Source organism: Chaetura pelagica, unplaced genomic scaffold (assembly GCF_000747805.2).
Source record: "Chaetura pelagica isolate M959 unplaced genomic scaffold, ChaPel_1.0 scaffold37, whole genome shotgun sequence".
NCBI classification, from domain to species: domain Eukaryota; kingdom Metazoa; phylum Chordata; class Aves; order Apodiformes; family Apodidae; genus Chaetura; species Chaetura pelagica.
In genome coordinates this window covers 2,799,749-2,819,827 of record NW_009954567.1, presented here as the reverse complement: position 1 = coordinate 2,819,827, position 20,079 = coordinate 2,799,749, and positions in this window count along the sequence as shown.

Genomic DNA, 20,079 nt, shown 5'->3' with positions numbered 1-20,079 from the left:
GTAGGGAACTTCTACGAGGCGCAGCTATCTGCCCAGAATTTAACTAGCTCACAGCGTGATGGTGAAGTCTCTGGACTGGAAAATAATTTGTTGATTTATGCTGCTGTCCCATAGTACAGTTAAATATATTTCCACTCAAGAGAGATGTTTTTCTAGGAGCCCTCCGAAGATGGAGACTCCACTGTTTCCAGGCAGTATATCCTACTACACTGCTGCCTGTGCTGTTAAGGTTTTCCTAGTAATAGGTCTTTATCTTTCTTACAGGAATAAATGCATTCAATTTGGTGCTACAAAACTGGTCATAGTCTTGTAAAGAAGACATTAAACTATTTAATGTCTTATTTATTTCAAACATTTGTGTTAAATACTGAGGGAAGAGTTCTTGAAGTTACTTGTGGATCACCCACTGTTGTGACTGGTGATTTCCTTTGCAAGTTCAAATTATGCAAAGCTACAAAACACTTTTTGACTTATATCTATCAAATTCTGGTGGATAATTTTATTTATCCATAAATCAGTGTTTAAGAATTTGACCTTTTGTAACTGGACTGTACAGCCCAGATAAGTCTAGACAAAATATATGGCTACGATGGTTACGTCTTTTTTAGGAAAGATAAGCCAGAAAGGTGAGGTGGTGGAATTGCTCTGGAATTGCAACTGGAATGTATTGAGCTCTCCCTGGAGGCAGATGAAGAGTGGGTTGGGAGCCTATGGGTAAAGATTAAGCGGCAGGCTGATATGAGGGACTTGGTTATGGGTGTTTATTACAGGCCATCATGAACTGGTTGAAGGAAAGAAGTCAAAGAGTTTTGGTCAATGGGACAGAGATTCTAGTTAGAAGCCTGTGTCTCATGGAGTCCCTCAGAGGTCAGTATTTGAATCAGTACTATTCCACATATTCATCAGTGAGCTGGCTGAGACAACAGAGTCCACTGCTGGCAGGTTTGCTGATGATCCTAAACTGGGCTTCTACAGACAGCTGAGAGTTGCCTCACAATCACAGGTCTTGGTCCTCATGGGGGACTTCAATCACCCTAATATCTGCTGGGGAGACAACACAGCGAGGCAGGTACAATCCAAGAGGTTTCTCCCATGCATTGATGATAACTTTTTTACTCAGGTGGGGGATGAACCAACAAGGAAAGGTGTACTACTAGACCTAGTATTGACAAAAAAAGAGGGAAAGACATTAATGTTGGTGGCAGCCTTGATTGTAGTGACCATGAGCTGGTAGAGTTCAGAATCATGTGCAGCAGATGCCAAGCATCTAGCAGGGTCAAACCCCTGTATTTCAGAAGAGCTAATTTTGGCCTTTTCAAGGAACTACTTGGAGAAATCCAGTGGGATAGGGTACTGGAAGGAAAGATGGCCCACGAAAGTCTGTTAATATTCAAGCACCACCTCATCCAAGCTGAAGATTAGAGTGTCCTAAAGAGTAAGAATTCAAGTCAGAGAGCCCAAATAGGTGCATAGTTGATCAGGGAACTACTGAACAAACTTAAATAGAAGAATGAAGTTTATAGATCATGGAAGAAGGCACTGACCATTTGGAATGAATGCAAAAATGTGGTCAGAAAGTGTAGGGCCGCAAAAAAGAAAAACTGGAGCCTCCTTAGAATTAAAAATCGCAAGACAAGTCAAGGCCAACAAGAAAAGTTTCTTCAAGTACATTAGAGCTAAAAGGAACACCAGAGGAGATGTGGACCCACTGCTAAATGAAGTAGGTGTCCTGCTGATAGAGGATATGGAGAAGGCAGGGTTACTTAATGCCTTCTTTGTTTTGGTCTTTACTGCTAAGGCTGATGCTCAGGATTCTCAAACCTTCCACCTTGATTGAAGATGTTTGGGGTAAAGAGCAGGTAAGGAAACTGGGCATCTAGAGATCCATGGGCCCTGATTGGATGTACCCATGTGTGCTGAGAGAGCTGGCAGAAGTAATTGCTGATTGCTTTCCATAGTCTTTGAAAAATCCTGGAAGATGGGAGAGGTGCCTGAGGACTGGAAGAAAGTTAATGTCACTTGAGCTTCTTGTCAAGAATGGTAAAAAACAGGACCCTGGTAACTACACACCACTCAGCCTCACCTCCATCCCTGGGAATATGATGGAGAAGCTTATTCTTGAGGTCATCTCTAAGCACATGGAAGAAAAGAAGGTTATTGGGAGTAGCCAGCATAGATTCACCAAAGGGAATGTCATGTCTGACTAATCTGATAGCCTTCTATGATGGTTTGACTGAATGGATAGGTGAAGGGAGAGCAGTGGATGGTGTCTTCCTCAACTTCAGCAAGGCTTTTGACACTGTCTCTCATAGCATCCTTGTTGATAAGCTCAGGAAATTTGAGTTGAAAGAGGACACAGTGAGATGAATTGAGAACTGGCTAAACAATAGAGCCCAGAGGGTTGTGATTAATGCTGCAGAGTCCAGCTGGAGACCTGTAACTAGTGATGTTCCCCAAGGGTCAGTACTGGGCCTAGTCTTACTCAACATCTTCATCAATGACCTGGATGAGGGGATGGAGTGTATCTTCAGCAAGTTTGCTGATGACATGAGGCTGGAAGGATTGACTGATACACCTGAAGCCTGTGCAGCCATTCAGCGAGATCTAGACAGACTGGAGAGCTGGGCAAAGAGGAACCTCATGGGGTTCAACAAGAGTGAGTGTAGAGTCCTGGCACCTGGGGAGACAAAACACCATCCACCAATATGGATCAGGTGTTGACCTGCTAGAAAGCATCCCCATGGAGAAGGACCTTGGGATCCTGGTGGAGAACAAGTTATCCATGGGACACCAATGTGTCCTTGTGGCCTAGAGAGCCAATGGTATCCTGGGATGCATTAAGAACAGTGTAGTCAACAGGTCAAGGGTGGTTCTTCTCTCCCTCTACTCTGCTTTCGTAAGACCACATTTGGAGTATTGTGTCCAGCACTGGAACAGGCTGCCCAGAGAGGTTGTGGAGTCTCCTCTGGAGACTTTCAAGACCTGCCTGGAAGCATTTCTGTGTGATCTGCCCTAGGTGTTCTTGCTGCAGCAGGGGGCTTGAACTGGATTATCTTCAGACGTCCCTTTCAACCCCTATGATTCTATGATCACTATGCTCAAGATGGCCTCCAAGGACGGGTAGTCTGGAGGTAGTGAAGGACTAGTAGTCCTGAAATGGTAAACTAAAGCACCTGTCATCAGTATAGCTTCAGTCTTTTAATTGAGGCAACTTACAAATGTACTAAGATGGCAAATTTCTCCTCCTGCTACACATTTATAAATTGACATACAGATTAAAATCTGACTTTCTGTTGCAATCCATCTAAGATAGAGAAATGTCAAGGAGATAGCTCACTTTCCTAAAATCCAGCTTTGACTACAGCAACAAAACAAACTTCTTTCTAATTTTACAGTTTGAGTAGTTGCTAAGTCATCCTAAACTCATGGGCAAAGTCTGATTCAGTTTTGTTGTTTTAATGAAGTGCTACTTGTAATAGAACATATAAAGAAAATCAGCATTTTATAATTTCATCACTCATTAATCTTCTAAAGTAGTGTAATTTCATTAGAAAGGTAGAATTAAGACAAATATTTCCTTTCACTATTTTCATTCCTAGCTCAGCTAAGTCTTTTGCATAAATGTTATTTGTTTTCATGATCTAAACCAGGCCTTGCTCAATATCTAGATAATATGCTGAAAGGAAAAATATATGCTTTACTGGAGGAAGTGAACCTGGTGTCATAAATAAAAATGCCAATAACATACTGAGCTGCTTGGTTGGACTTCTCCTGACAAAGCAATATTCTGTTTGATGTCTCTCTCCAGTCTATTCTTAAAGCTGCATCTTTTCTCCCAGTTACTGCTTAGCTGATTTACCTAATCTTACTGTTCTGCTCATAAGAACATACAAAATTAAGTTATTGTCTTTAAAAGTATGTCTTGCTTTCCAGAAGAGCATTGTATTTTGTTCCTGTTGGTCTCCTGATACAAATTTCAAGGTTTAAAGATGCAAAATTTGCTAAGAGCTCTGAGAGAGTGGATTTCAGAGCAGCTATTGATAACTAACAAATCTTACAACCTTTTTAAGCACATTTACTGGCTTAATGAGTCTATAAAGTATGAGTTATTGTGAAGGTTGATCTAGAGTTGATAGATTATTTACATTTATTGATTAAAGTGACTAGAAGCTTGTAGCCTTAACTAAATAACATCAGTACTAAAAGCTAAAGACAAGCACATGTTATATTTGCGATATGCATAATGTTTAAACAGCATACTTTCAAAGGCTAGAAGGGACCATTAGGGTTATACAATCCAACCCTTGTAACACAAACTCTAGTAGTCCATAGTACATCTTGCAGTGGACACAGAACATACAGAAAACAATCTAGCTTGGAATAAAAACTTCAATTAATGTAAAATAAAAATTGTCACTTTATAAGTATTCCAATGAATGCTTAACCAAGAGGATAAATGATGGCAGTACAATGGATGTGGTCTATCTTGATTCCAGCAAAGCATTTGACACCGTCTCTCACAGCATCCTCCCAGCTAAACTGAGGATGTGTGGTCTGGATTATTGGGTAATGAGGTGGATTATGAACTGGTTGAAGGAAAGAAGTCAAAGAGTTTTGGTCAATGGGACAGAGATTCTAGTTAGAAGCCTGTGTCTCATGGAGTCCCTCAGAGGTCAGTATTTGAATCAGTACTATTCCACATATTCATCAGTGAGCTGGCTGAGACAACAGAGTCCACTGCTGGCAGGTTTGCTGATGATCCTAAACTGGGAGGAGTGGCTGACATACCAGAGGGTTGTGCTGCCATTCAGCAAGATTTACACAGGCTGGGGAGCTGCGCAGAAAGGGCAAATGTAGAGTCTTGAAACTGGGAAAGAGCAATCCCATGTACCATTACAGGATGGGGGCTGACCTGCTGGACAGCAGTGTAGGGCAAAGGGACCTGGGGATCCTGGTGGACAGGAGGATGACCATGAGCCAGCAATGTGCCCTTGTGGCCAAGAAGGTCAATGGCATCCTGGGGTGTATTAGAAAGGGTGTGGTTAGTAGGTCAAGAGAGGTTCTCCTCCCCCTCTATTCTGCATCTGGAATATTGTGTCCAATTCTGGGCCCCACAGTTCAAGAAGGACAGGAAACTGCTTGAAAGAGTCCAGTGCAGAGCCACAATGATGATGAAGAGAGTGGAACATCTCCCTTATGAGGAAGAGTTGAGGGAGCTGGGTCTCTTTAGCTTGGAGAGCAGGAGACTGAGGGGAGACCTCTTTAGTGTTTACAAATATTTAAAGGGAAAGTGTCAGGAATATGGAGCCAGGCTTGGACTAGATGATCTTTCAAAGTCCTTTCCAACCTTTACCATTCTGTGATTCTGTGATTTATTTCTTGTAGTTTGAATTTATCAGTTGGATCCTTCAACTGGCTAGATTCCCTAATATGTCTCTAAACGTAGATTCAGTGGCTACATCCTTATGTTAAGCGAATGTAATGAGAAGACGATGGTAATGACAAAATGTAAGTAAGGAACAACAGAATCACTTGGTAGTTAGCTCAGGCACACTGCATCAGAGCCATGCTTTGTGCTTAAATAGTCTGCTTAAATTTAAACACTTTTTCGGCCTTAAAAGTCATGCTGACTTGCTGATTTCTATTTAAATTCAGAGAGTAACTTCTTCCCAGTTCTCCCTAATCTAAGAAGTTTGTTGTGAATACCAATTAGATTCCCCAACAGATGTATAGCAGAGGAATGAAAATTTGGTTTGTAATATTGAGTGTACAGTTAAATTATATAATCTATAACTGGCCTGCCTTTTCACCCTTTCTGGGGCTGAAGTTGATATTCAAGACAGTGAGTGCCTCCAGCTAATGCTTAGAAATCATTGAGTAGGCAGGTCTGTGAAAACACTGAAACTCCTCTGTTACAATCTGTTGTATTCCTGCTAGTCCTATCTTGGACTTCCATGAACAGAAAGTACAAAGTGTGCTGAACTGTGTGGTGGTTTTCTGATGTGCACAAATATTAATTAGTGATTGTGTTAAGTGATCTCATTTGCCATTCTAACTGCCTGGTGACTTTCACATTACCTACTCTAAAGAATCTTAACTATTAGGTTTGTTGGAATACAGTTCACTAACTCACATTTAAGAATAATACATTTGCCAGCTTCGGCAGCATACCACAAATAAAAAAGGTGTTTACTATTTCTCTGGGCCTCTTATCACAAAATTCAAGGTCAAGCAGCTGTACAAATGTTTTCTTTTGTAAAAAAAGGAAGAAAACTTCAATATGAGAGTAGTGAAATATGTAGGTGCCCCATCCCTGGAAAGATTTAAGTTCAGGTTGGATGGAGCTCTGAGCAACATAGTTTGCTCAAAAATGTCTCTACTCACTGCAGGGGGGTTGGACTAGATGACCATTAAGGATATCTTTCCACCCAAACCATTCCACGATTCTATGTAAGTGGTTCCTAGATGTGCAATAATAAATTAGGGAAGTTTAAAAAACTTCCATAAATAACATTTATACCAGTTCAGAAAGGAGAGGCTGAGCTTCAGAAAACTTGGGGGAAGGAAGTCTCTACAATAATTTCCTTTCTTGCTTCATGTGTGGTTGCTTTGTTCTGTTTTACTGTCTTGCCTAGCTATTAGAGCTGGTGGTACTTCTGTGGTTACTAGTCCAACCTAATAAAAATGTGCTTCTGCAGAAAAATAGGGAGGTGTTCAGATATTCCCAGTTCATAAATAAAAGTTATATAGTTCGTGCAGTATTTTTATTTTGAAATTGAACTGTTTTCAAAGCACAGGTAATCATGGATGATGACATTTCCAAGGGAAAGGCTTGTTACTTTACCTCAAGGCACTATAATTTCTGCTTTTAGAAGGCTGGCCTGAGAATAGTCCTCTAATTCCAGACATCACCCTCTTTGTTAAATTATTAACTGGAAGGTTGTCTGTCCTCCACCTTCCCCTTTTGCTTATTAGTATGTTACGTATTCTTTTCAATTCTTTCAAGTATTAATTTTTGTTGGGAAAACTTCTACTCAAATAGTAAAGGCATTAGAAACAAACCTGTTTGTTACGCAAAAAAAAATCCATGTCTTTTTATATCTTTATAGGTTATTCAGCCAATCCTCCCTCTCAAAATGCCAGGTCATTTATGGCTCTTACTTTGAAGTGAGACATTTCTGTAAATTAAAGAAAGAGAGTATGGACAAATGATAGGGTATAAACCTGACAGTTTTCGTGTTGCATATGCTGTTTTGTTTCTCACAGTTCTCCACTTTTCTTTTTTTCCCCAGCGTATCCCAGAAAAGGCATGGGTTCACTGTGTTAGTACCTGGGGCAGTTGATCATATGCTTAAAATCCAACATAATACAGGCAATACTGTTGTACTGGATAGCCATTACTGGGAGCTGAAACCACCATTTACTTGCAACCCCATCTATCAAGCAATCCCATAGGCTTCTTCCCATAGGAATTACATTGCAGATTAATCATGCTATCAATGCTAACCCTTACGATAACAGGTCAAGACCTGAGAGCCGTCTAGAGATTGAAAATGGATGGAATCAGGCATTAAGGGGGGGCAAGGGATTTCCTTAAATTTATTTGCAAACACTAATAAAATTGTAGCTGTGTATGTTTCCCATCTACAGATGGTAATATACAATGTAGAATGAAAGACAGATAACACAAACCATAATATGTGTCTGCTTATCTATGAGTACATTAAAATAAGTGTTTGAGGACACTGGGTTTTTTTATGCAAGACTTCTTGATATTTCTTTTCCAAATTTTAATGGAAATAATGCAAACTGTGTTCTTGTAGTCTCAAGGATCCATGGTAAATCACAGTGATGTGTTATTTATAATTAGTCTGCTGATTTATCTTTTTATGGGTATCTTTGTAATTCCAGGCAAAACCTCTAAAATATTTGGATGATGTGAGAGCTTATTTCAGCTGTGCAGTGAGTATTCTCAGTTTAGTTATCTATTTAATTTATTCTAAGAAGCGAAAAATAAAAGACAAAATATTTCATAACTATGAGATGTAGCTTGTTATAAAGGACAAGTCTGCTCTCTTAACTAGTTTTGTAACCATTCTTTGTGATATCTAAGCAGTATGGTCATGTTTGGCTGGCTGCATACAAAAGCTTTTAGTCTTATGTGGCAAGCAGTAGTAATCTTACCATGTTAGAAACAGTCTTAAACTAGAAAAAGTTTCAGGCATTTACAGTGTCATCCTTTCAGGAGCTAGACTTAAATGGAAGGCAGAAAATTAACACCTACACTGCTGCTATTACATGTTTATTTCAAAAAAAATACTTAAAAAAATATGCCAATGCTTTAAGAATTCACATTCTGTTTGAATTTAAGCTGTTCTTTATTTGACATTTTGTCAATACACTGATACTGTTTGGGAGTTGTCTTACTTTTTTTCAGCTGAAAACTCAATTGCTTTTTAAATGATTCTATATTTGGCATGAAATCTTCCATGAAGCACAGGAATGAAAATGAATGCAAACACATCATGCTCTAATGGCTGCAATGGCAGCCTGTGCAGCAGACTGGAGCTTCAAAAATAACCCATGACTAATCACTTGACCACATCATTGTACTATGAGACGCCCAATGAGACTGTTTACAAGATACCTTGACATATGTCTTGCTGGTTTACAAAGTGATAATTTGTTATTTGTTTCTATACACAATTGTGTGCTCTGTTTTTTAATGCTGGAAGGGGCCCTAACAGTGTCAGGAAGGCCCTAAAAGTGTGGGGAGCGGTGTAGTGAACTCTTAATTGTGGGACTACACAGAGGGATGACAACAAAGAAGGGATAAGAACACTGGCTCCTGTGAGCCTAGCATTTCTCTTCACCTTCTGCTAAATACATTGCATTTTGGGCGATGAAGGAGGAGAAAAGAAGTAAATATGCTGTGTTACACTGTTATTTGATAAACAGTTCTTTTTATTTTTAGTAAACACTTTTCAAACTGCTCTGTGATTATATCTCAAATCAGAGTTCTTCCGTTAGACACAAATAGAATTAACCCAATTTTTCCTTTAATTAATGAGCTTCTTGCTTCTCCTCTGTGTGTTATGACAGTATACTGGAGAATAATCAGAAAAATATTATAGAGTTCAGTTGAGTAGGGCACCTTCCTAAAATGATGTAACCCTCCTTGAGTATTGCTGTTTAAAAATTAGAATTATTTAAGCCTGATATAGAAGCTTGCTGCTTAAAACCTTCTAATGAAAGAAAATTATCATGTTAGTGATACATCAGTAATTTATTTGTTTCTTTCTTGGAACATTGTTCTGTATGATTTGAGACTTTCAGTTTGGGCCTGTCAAAAGCAAATTTAATCACAGCATTGTTGAAACACGTTGTTCCTACAGTTCTCCTGCAGATCATTTGCAAACCCTGCTTGTGTGTGTTTTGGTTGGAAACTCTATTAACGAAAGGAAAAGCAGCAACATTAGCAGCAAGGAGAAGGACTACTCCAATTTTTGGGTCACAGACTCCAAGGTTTGATCTTACTCTGTCTGTGATGGTAAATCTACAGCCAAAGGACACCTCTTCTAGGGTACTGATATGAGGAAGCCTCTGTTACTTTATCCTTTTCCTGATGACCTCGATTCTGATTTCTCAGAATGCTTCTCCAGTCTGCACTGTTTCCTTCCATTTCTTCAGCTTCTGTATCTCTCCAGATGCATGTGCATATGACAGATCTCCCCGTCAAACACTGTCCAACTTTTTGCTGGTAGGGGACTTTCTGTATACTTAAGAGGCTTGCACAAGCATTTTTCACAATTTTTCACAATCAGATCACAGAATCACAAAATCTTAGGGGTTAGAAGGGATCTCGAAAGATCAATGCAAACCTGCCCTGCACTAGGTAATGGAGCAAAACAGGAGATGAAAATAGAAAACTGATATTTTTGTGCTTAGCCCAAGGTCCATAATACCCATTTCTGAACATTTTTTTTTTTTTTTTTTTTTTTAAGAAGTTACTTACTTGCTTTTTAGGAAGTTACTACTAATGTAGAAAATCTGCCTTTTAAGTAGTGCACTTAGTACTGTTCTAACATGAAGTTATTTATAGATGACAGAAGTGTGCAAGTGAGGTCATAATCACTTCTGATCATTCAAAATGCCATAAGGTTATTGAAACAAAACAAGGATATTAAACTCTGTATTTGGACCGATATGTCAAAAAAGTATTTGTAACAAATCGTTTAAGGTTTATCTATTATGAAATATATGAAGGATTTTAAGCTCAAAAGGCATGAATGATTTAATCTTGTATGGTCTGGTTCTCAGATGCAAGGAGACATAAGCTCTCTGGTTAGGTGTTTTGCATTTATCTCTGCTCTTAAAAGGAAAAAAACTTACTTTTCAGGCCGTGGCATAACAAAATTACTTGCTTTTAAGACACTTGTGATATCTGACAGAAAATCAGCAGCCAAGTGAAATCAATTTTTCAGAAGACCCTCTAAGATTGGATTTGTAAAAAGGCCAGTGTTAGGATACTTCCTAGTCCACTTATCTTTCAATTTGTGAATAGCGCAAACTGTTACTGGAGTGCTGTGTAAAGTTATGGAGACCGAAGTTCAAGAATGATGAAAAATCAGAAAATGTTCAGGCAGTATGACTTGTCATAAGAAGAGTCAATCAAACTGATTAGAGAGGATTGGAAACCAGACAGGATTAAATGGTTGAGCATTCAATCAGAACGAATTCAGGTGGCTGAAGTACATTTATTTTTTTTTTTCAATTTGAGTGTAGACAATCACAGAAGTAGTTGTTAAGATTACCACAGAGTCTTCATTGTGGCAACACTTTAAATCAACCTTAGATGTTTCAAGAATGTATCTACTAATTCAAATCACAACTAAATGTGGGCAAACACTTAATCTGAATTATTCAGGCAACCAACTCTGATCACAGTGCTTATTTCAAATTTTGTAATTGATGTAAGCCATTTTAAACCTGAAGTACAGAAAAATGCAATGTATTGGAGAGCTGTTAGAAGATTTCATGTGTAAAAAGTGTTTTTATTGTCCTGGAGAAACTTCTCAGTTAAGTGCATAGGGTTGATGCTGAAATAATTTTGAAATTTTTATTAAATAGCATGAAGTACTCTTTCTATAAAAGAACCTGTAATATTTTAAGGGGTGTTGTGGAGCATAGGTTTCAGATTGTGCTGCATTTTCTGCTCTTTGGAAGTAAATTAAAAGCAGTATGCTTCAGAAGTTCTTGCTTGATTACTGACATCTAGCAAGGCTGTGACCAGTTATCTAAAATCATATTAAGTCATGTATGTCACCCATATTAACTGCTCTGTACGGTGGGACCTCAGTGGTCTTGTGGTAGTATATGACCACTCTCAGCAACTGTTTTTAAAAATAAAAGTATAATCTGACATTTATTCAAAGTTAGAATTACTCATGCTGCTTTATACTCAAGTTTATCAGCCAAACAAACACAGCAGACTGAAGACTCGGTTTGATAAGCTTCATGTTAGAGAGATAACTTTATCTTTTGAAATTCTTCAATCAAAATGCTTTGTGTGGTTTGGGTGTTTTCTTATTTCTGTTGTCTTAAATGGTTTACAAGCTGCCCAACATTACACAGGCCTGCACTACTACCTCAATCTTCTAAGAATGCACAGAACTATGAAGTCTTGTGCTGTGAGGTTTTTTTATATGTGTCATCTTACAGTTATGTTTCACCTGTTTCTGTCAGCATAATAGTTTCTTTTCCACTTGTTAACTTGGTGTTGTTGTCTTCTATGTTTTGGGTTTTATCTGCTTGCTCTTACAGTTACAAGGAAATGTTTAGCAACTTCAGTATTAATTTCTGAATTATTGACTTAATTTTGTCATGGCCACTTGAAATTTACCAAGCTGAGACATACAGATAGGCTTTCCTGTTTGCTTTTAATATACACTATAAGATTGTCTTTTCTTACCATTGAATGATTGTGTGTCTCTTTTGGCATTCTCAAGTTTTATCTCCTCATTTCAATCATGAGAAAATGCTTATAAAGAAAGAAGATCAAAGACAGATGCAATCTCATGAAAAATATTACAAGTTTCTTCAAAGGCAAATACCATATCCTCAGTGCATGCTCCTTTACTCTTCACCAAGCAAGTAGACCTCTTTTTCTAGGGAGAAAAAGACATGATGTATTCCAGAAACCTTTAAGCAAAAGAAATGTAATGACTTGTCATTACCACTATTTTCTACCTCTCTTACTGTGTCTGGTATATTACTCAGATTCTCTCTTACCAATAGGCTTAAAGAGAGCATTTTTACAGTACAGTCTCTTTAGATTCCAATAGCCTATAATATAGTATGACATTTATTCATCAGTCTAAATTGTAGATAAGAGAACAGCGATTATTTGAATTCTTGGCTGACTGCAGAAAAATAACAGCCTTCGTTCAACCTTTACTTTACCATATAGTTTTTCCTTTTTACCAAAATATTCAGTTATTCTTCTTATTCTATCTCATGTTAGTCCTTTGCTATGAAGAAATAAAAAATTACTTCAGTTTTGTTTCAAGAAATAACTTTTTAGTGATGATGATACAGATGTATGTGGTTTTTCTTCAATTTTTTCTAGCAGGTTTTTTATTTAAATAAGAAATACGCTACAAGTATGGAAAATACAGTCATATTAAAATATAGGCAGGATAATTTTGTTTTCTTTCTTCAGCAGAGGCGAAGTATTTATATATATATGGCAGACATTTTTATAATCGATGAACTGAAATGGATGACATTGAAGTTTTGTTCATCTGTGCTCTGGAAAGTGATATGCATTGTAGCAAAATAAACAGTGACAACTTGGAATGAAAAAAGGGACCTATTCTAATACCTGTGGTTACTGTTTCTTTGAAGGTAAAATGTATTTATCTGCAATGCGTGAATACATCTGAAAATAGTTTTCTAGCTGATGCAGTTTATAAAAGTTTCAGGTGACTTATTTCATGATAAAGAGAAGTATCAAAGACAATTGAATACAAGGACATTGCTTTGGCTCATCATGTCCCTGAAGGGGAAGTCTCCGGAGTCTGAGAGATTACGAAAGGAAAACAACATCTATGCTCTTGCTCTGTTCTTCTGCTCTTCTGGGGGCCTCTGGTGTTTGCCACTGTGAAAACCAGGAAGATTGAGTTATATGGACTTTTAATCTGATGATGTCATGATCCCTGTACTTTCAATTTTGACCACAGTGTCAGTTTGTTTATCAGTACAGTTTATCAGTACAGTATCAGTTTATCAGTACACTTCACCAAAAAAAGAGAAAACTCTGGATAAATAACCTCATGCAAAACATTTTATGTTAACCCTATTTTTAATGACATTCATTGTCTCTTCCATGCATTATGGTAAGATGCAGGATATCATTAAATGTTAGACTCCAGATTTCAGTAAGGTAGTTTAAGATTACTTTCGTATGTTTACTACACCACAAGGTTAGTAGGAATGCAGTAACAGCTCCTAAACCTTTCAGGGAAAAATAAAACAACTGGCATAGCTTTTTAGGCCATTTGTTTTACTTTGCCCCAGGTTACAGACTTGTAGATTGAGGGCTACTACTTACCTGTCCTAGGGTTTTGTGGATACTGTCCAACTGCTGCAACTAAGAGCTCCAGGCTGCAAAGCACTTTCCATTCACCCTAAGTGTGTGTCTACTTCTGCCATAAACACCCTTCCCTGTAGCTTTGCTTCCACTTGGCATTATCATAGCCTTTAATACCATCTCACATGCATGGTGGAATGGCTGTCTGTCCAATCTCATAATAGCAACAATCAATATAATTTCTGTCCGCTTGAATCCCTGCAGAAGTAATTTTGGCTGGCATTTTCTTTGGCTGGTGATAAATAGGTTGCTAGACAAAGACCTTGTGTACAGAGACATAAATTAATTGGATTAAAGAAGGTTAGACAATTGGAGCAACTTCTGTATAGATGCCCTTGATTTCTTAGCTAAACTCAATTTCTAGCTGATCTTAGTAAATCTCCACTTAAGCTGTTAGTTATTAATAATCACAGGAAAACTAAAAACTTGCTCAAATTTAAATAAATTTATTTAAATTAACTACTTAAAACTTCTTTGATGAGTCAATATGAGGATGAAAGCTGGCTGTGGATTAGGTGTGACCCATGATTTTTCTCAGTTAGGATAAAGACACAATAGTAACTGGCAGGCTGTGCTATAAAATGAACTTTAAAATACTCTGGGAAGATAAGCATCTGCATTTTAATGGTTTGGGGTATTTTTGAGAGTTGCATTTGCAAGCATCCATCAGTGAATAATTCCTGGTCTTTCTCCTTGCCTGAACTCTGACTATAATCCTTTGACCACGATGCTATTACTGTTTCCAGACCAGTTAGTTATGCCTGAAAGAAGTTTTTGATACATACAATGAGTCATGCAGAAAGTCTAAATGGAATTGGATTTGAGTTGTAATTTACTTTTAAAGGAGCATCCACAGAGCATGGTGTAGGATTGTTTTCTGTATTTGTTTGTTTGTTTTTTGTTGGGTTTTTTTCAGTTCTTGTTGTTTTGTTTTTAGTTTTGTATATTTTTTGTTTGTTTTTGTTTGTTGCTTTGTGGTTGTGGGTTTTTTCCTTTAGAGATTTTTCAGACTTGTAAGTGTGGAGTAGGTTTGTTTTTACTCCCAGATCGTGTGTGTACATGTATATTTTTAATCTTTTCAGATATGCCATCAGGCTCAGATAAGTAAAGTTAGGACAGGGACTTGAAAAATTTAAAGGTATTCTTGTCTATAACATGCCTATCTTGGTGTGGAAGCCCATCTGACACTGCCTCATTTCCTCATTCTCGCCTCGTCCCACATTCAGTGGGAGGGGAGAAACAAAAGCATGAGAAATATCCTTTTCTTTCAAGATTCCTGAAAACGCAATGGGCCTTATCCATCTCCAGCAGGGAGTCTGTCCTGCCTAGCATCTGGTTAATGTCCTGGGTATAATAGCTACCTTTCTCTTCAGCGAGAGGACAGGAAGTGCTGCCTTATAGACCTGTCTGTGGCACGAACTAAGTAAAAGGTGGGCTGTGGAAGCTGAAAAATTACCTTGACTGCCAAAGAATAAAAGGCCCTGTGTTTTTGAGGAAAAGCAGGAGAAAACGACAGAATGCAGAGCGAAGGAAGAGATCAGATGTACCAAAGTGGCATTTGTGATGTCGTCACAGAGTAAACACAAAGTTCTAAATAAGGGGTGGAAAATGTTTCCAGGCCCTTTTTATAGTGGGGAGTTAGATCTCTAAAGAAAGGTACTGAGTTTTACTTATTTCTGATGAGCTAACAGAAGGGGATCTTCACCTCTTCCTCCCTTAAGAATAATTGAGACTGTATCAGGCAAATATGCTGATGCTATTTTGAAGGTTTTATTTTTCTTCTATGATACAATCTATGAATTTTTTGTTATTTCCTCAGTACAAACGAAGTATTCTTAGTTTCCAAATAGAAATCTTAATACTTATAAAATAATTTGCAACATTTTTGTCATTATCATCAAAACACACTGTTAAAATTTCTGAAAATGATGTTTTAGTTAAGCATTTCAGTGCACATTCAAGAATTCTTAATAAATTTTTGTAAGAGGAGGAAAGAAATAAATTTTTTCCACTTTTTCCTGATGTTAAATGATAAGCTGTATTTCTAAATTTTCAACTGCCTTGTGTTCTACCTGCAGTAGCACTTGCTGTACTTTTTATCTGATCATATTTCTAACTCCTACGCTACAGAATCCCTGAAGATCCACCAAGAGAGAACTTTAGCAAAGAAATAAAAGTGGTTTAGCTTTGTTTTCTTTGATAGTTGGGCACTGTACATAACAGAACTGTGTCTTTAGCTTGTTTTTATAGTCTTGGCTTGTTTAATGTCAGCAGAGGATTGACCTGGTTAACTGACTCCAATATGTGGATCCAAGCGAAGGTGCAAATAAATTTTCTCTATTTCCTTCTAGTTTCTCAAAAACCATTAATTCATCTACAATGTTCTTCATAGCAGAGGTTGAACAAAGATGTAAGGACAGGTGTTTCTAGTGTCACTCACTTGTGCAGGTACAAGAACAACCCCTTTAAAGAAATTTAATATTGAATGACAGCTACTTGCTGTTATTAAAATATAGCAGTTCTAGGAGCTTATCACTGTTACACAGCTGTAAGCCATATGTGGAAAAGATGCTTTGACAGCCCCAGACAGAATTTTACTATGAGGCAAAGGAAAACTGAACAAGTTGGAGGATAAAAAATGATTTTTGCAATCTGCTTGAAAAAAATCACCAGCGCTTAGAGGAAAAATTATGAAATCCTTATTATTAAAGCCATTGTCCACTTGCTATTTTCTTGTCTGTCTTTGCCTATTACTTCTTCCTTTTAATAAGCCCAGATGTTTATACAGGAGGAATAAGAAACAAGAAAGAGAAACCGAAAGTCTTCATGCACAATTGAAATTATGACTTATTTGATGTAACAGAGACTTCTGGAATAACACGTCTGGCTGGAATATTACCATATAAGGAGGCACAGAGAAGAAGGAAGATGTACGTTGTTCTGTAAATAAAATATGTGTCTGTTTGTCTGGAATTCAGAATGCAAAAATATGAGATCTGCTGAAAGTCCGCAGACCGTATGTGAAGGAGATAAAAAAAAAAGGAAGGACAGGTAGACAGTGTTTTTTGTGAGCAGCTACAGACTAAATCAAAGTACTGGCTACTGCAGTAGGAACAAATTCCATCTTGGGGATGGAACGCAACAATATATTTAATTTCTATCCTTTTCTTGAATTATTTTGTTGCAGCTTCTTCTTCAAGAAGCCAGACTCCAGGCTTCAGTGCAGAGATTAAATTGATCAAAAGGCAAGTTTAGGAAAAATTAAGGTATGTCAGTTTAATAAAACAAATGGTAATAGCAGCAAAGACACAAAATAACAGTAGGTTTAGTGAATGGCAAAGTGACAATAAATGAAGCTAACAAATTACAGCATTTGGAGAAAAGTGTTTCCTTTTGGTTGTAGTCTCTCCTTTGTATACCTTTGTGGTTTTTTTTTTTTAATTCTTTTTTTTTTTTCTTTTATTGTATATAATTAAAGTTTTCTGCTTGAGTAATTTCTTGAAATGATGAGGACTTGTGAAGAAAGTGGACCACCATTCATAATTCTAAGTTGTCAAGACAGTATTAAATACCTGGTTTCCAATATATTTCCCTATAACATGTAGCTTATTTACAATATCTGGTTGGAGCATGGCTATGCATGTTTTTGAGGAAAAGAAGAGAAAAAATCAAAGGAAAAACCTTTCACTAGCCAGTTTGTAGGGATTATAGTTTAACATTTCTTGCATTGCAGAAGTACCATTTTCATAATTTGTATTCCTTTTGCTTTTAGTTTATTGATATGGTGATTTCTGGTCTAGGAAGAAGCAGACTTATTATGAATATTTTTGTCTGGATTTTTATTGTGAACATGCCGCTGAGTGTTTTGTGACAGAAGTAGCATACCAAAAGAATTGCAAGCAATTCTTGGTTTGCAGACTTTTAAATATGAATATACATAATGATCAATTCCAAAGTTCTGATCAATGGAGATTATTTACTTAGTTGGTAAAAGATTTTGTTTTGAATTATATGGTATCAGACACTTCCTCACCTTCATGTTTTGCTTGAGCTGTGAATTAAATTATTTCTGGATATAAGTATTGCTGATTCTTATGGCTTCTTTTTACGTGCCTCATAAAGTGGTAGTCACAAAAATTATCTAAGTTACTTTCTAATTAAATAGCATCTGTGTTTTCATTTCAGAATTTTGTCTCCCACTCATCATAAACATAGAAAAATGCTGAGGCAAATGTATGTGTGTATGTCTATATAAGACATCTGTTCAAGACTGAGCTCTAAAAAAGAAAAGAGCAGTAGGATTTATAGCTAGTTTTTGGTTAAAACTGTGGATTCTAGTGGTTAACTGGGCAAACTGATTAAAAAAAACAAACCCAGAGATTTGTTACATTGTTCGGTTAATAATGTAATGCTAGATACTGGAAGAAATAGGCAGGCAGAATTGGTTTTGTAAGATTATGGTGTTTTATTGTCTAACATGAAGACTGTTCAGAAAAGCAGATGACAGAGCCTGATGTTTAAGGAGGGATGTAAAGAAAGGAAAACTCTCACTTTGAACGGTGGAAGAAAAAACCAACAAAAACAAACAAACAAACAAAAAGGTTATTCCTTGAATTTAGAATAGTAATATGGAAATTAGCATGAAAACCTAGTCTTGTGGATTTACCGTTCAGTTTTGTTATTATACCAAGATGATTTTATCCAGTACTGAGCAGCAGACATCTAATGAATAAAGTTAAAGTTGTGCAATTAAGCTTTTTTATTTTTTAAAGATCCACTAATTGGCACTGTATATATTTAAGTTACTAGAACTAGAAAATAAATGTAGGTCTGTCCTGATGTAGACTTACTGTCATAATTTCCTATTATTTCATTGTTCAGCCATCAAATCACGCAGGTCTGGCAACTCCACCCTCAAATATGCTTCTATTTCTTATGTTAGTCATGTGGTGTTTCAGATTCATTGTAATACTAAAGAACCAATAAGATAAACTCAAGCCATTTCTCTTATCTGGGTAAAATGCACATTTCTGGAATGTCAAGGGCACATTGAATGGGAAGTTCTTTGCTCTCGAGCCACACAGTGCAACAGGTTTAACCAGCTTGTAAAGTGTCTTGGTCAGGCCATGCAGTCTGTGTGTGATCATTTTGGTTATTGCTGTAGCCACAGCTCAGATGGGAACATAATCAGTTCAAAAGTAGAAACTTAGAGAAATATCAACATCATTGTGTATATATACTTAATAGCAATTTCCCAGTTTGTTGTGACTGCATTCTGCTATTTGCATTTATTTCATGTTCCCTACCTTCTTTCATTTTTCCTAAGAATTTTTTTTTTAGCTTTACAGAGAAACAATTTAACAGTACCTCTACTGCCAAATCTGGAGAAGTTTAACTTATACATGGAATAATTTTCACTTCCCCAGAACCAAAACTCCAAAAGAAGCAGTCAGGATTTTTAACTAAAAAAACCTGCAAAACTGAGTCCTCTGCATGTTTCTGATTTCCTCTATTTCTTCTGCAAGTAAAGAATGGGAAGAAAAATCCAATAAAATAAAAGGTGTTTCAGCCTTTCAGGGAATTGCAGAAGTAAAGCTTCAGATGTATCTTTTCTGTATCTGAAATAATATACTTGTCCAGCTGTTGTCCAGGTAGATAAAAACGCTAGGGGAAAAAAAAAAAAAAAAGGAGTAGTTTGAACATAAACACAAATTTGTCCATGGATTTCTCGTTCATGGGTTGTTTGTTCCTTTTTTTTACCCTTTTATTTTTTACTTCACACAAATACTTTTAATCCAAATACTTTTTTTTTTTTTTTTCCCACAGTAAATGGATTACTTGTGTATTCAGAAAACTGTATTTTAGCTACACTGTGAAGATTCTTCTTTTCCTCTTTCAGATCATATGAACGCCTCTTCCATAAGGAAGTTGTCTTTCATTTACAGACTGTAAACAATAAAGAGTAAAGAAAATTAGTTATTTAATAAAAAGGTAGTGTTTCTACAAAAATATACATATTTTAAAAATATTAAACAGTATTTTAAACTATTTGATTTTTAGCTTCAATCTCCTTCAATTAAAATCAGCCAAAGAAAAAATTACATAAACCTGTATTTTGTACACCTCCTCGTCTAATCTTACAGAATAATAATCTTTCTAATTCAGGTTTGTGAAGCCTGAGGACAGCTAATTTTCAGCCACCTCAAGGAGTTTTTCAGTATAACATGTTTCTCTTTTTTTGTGGTATAATTTAAATAATGTCATATCGTCAAAAGATATATGTGCATCTTATTTTATAAAAGCTAAGATCTTTGCCACTAATATTTATATGTTTAGAGTTTACAAACTAGAGTTTAGCAGGCTGACCTTGACAGTCATTGGCATATGACAGGAATATAAAGCAGGAGATTTCTCTGGAGCAAACATAT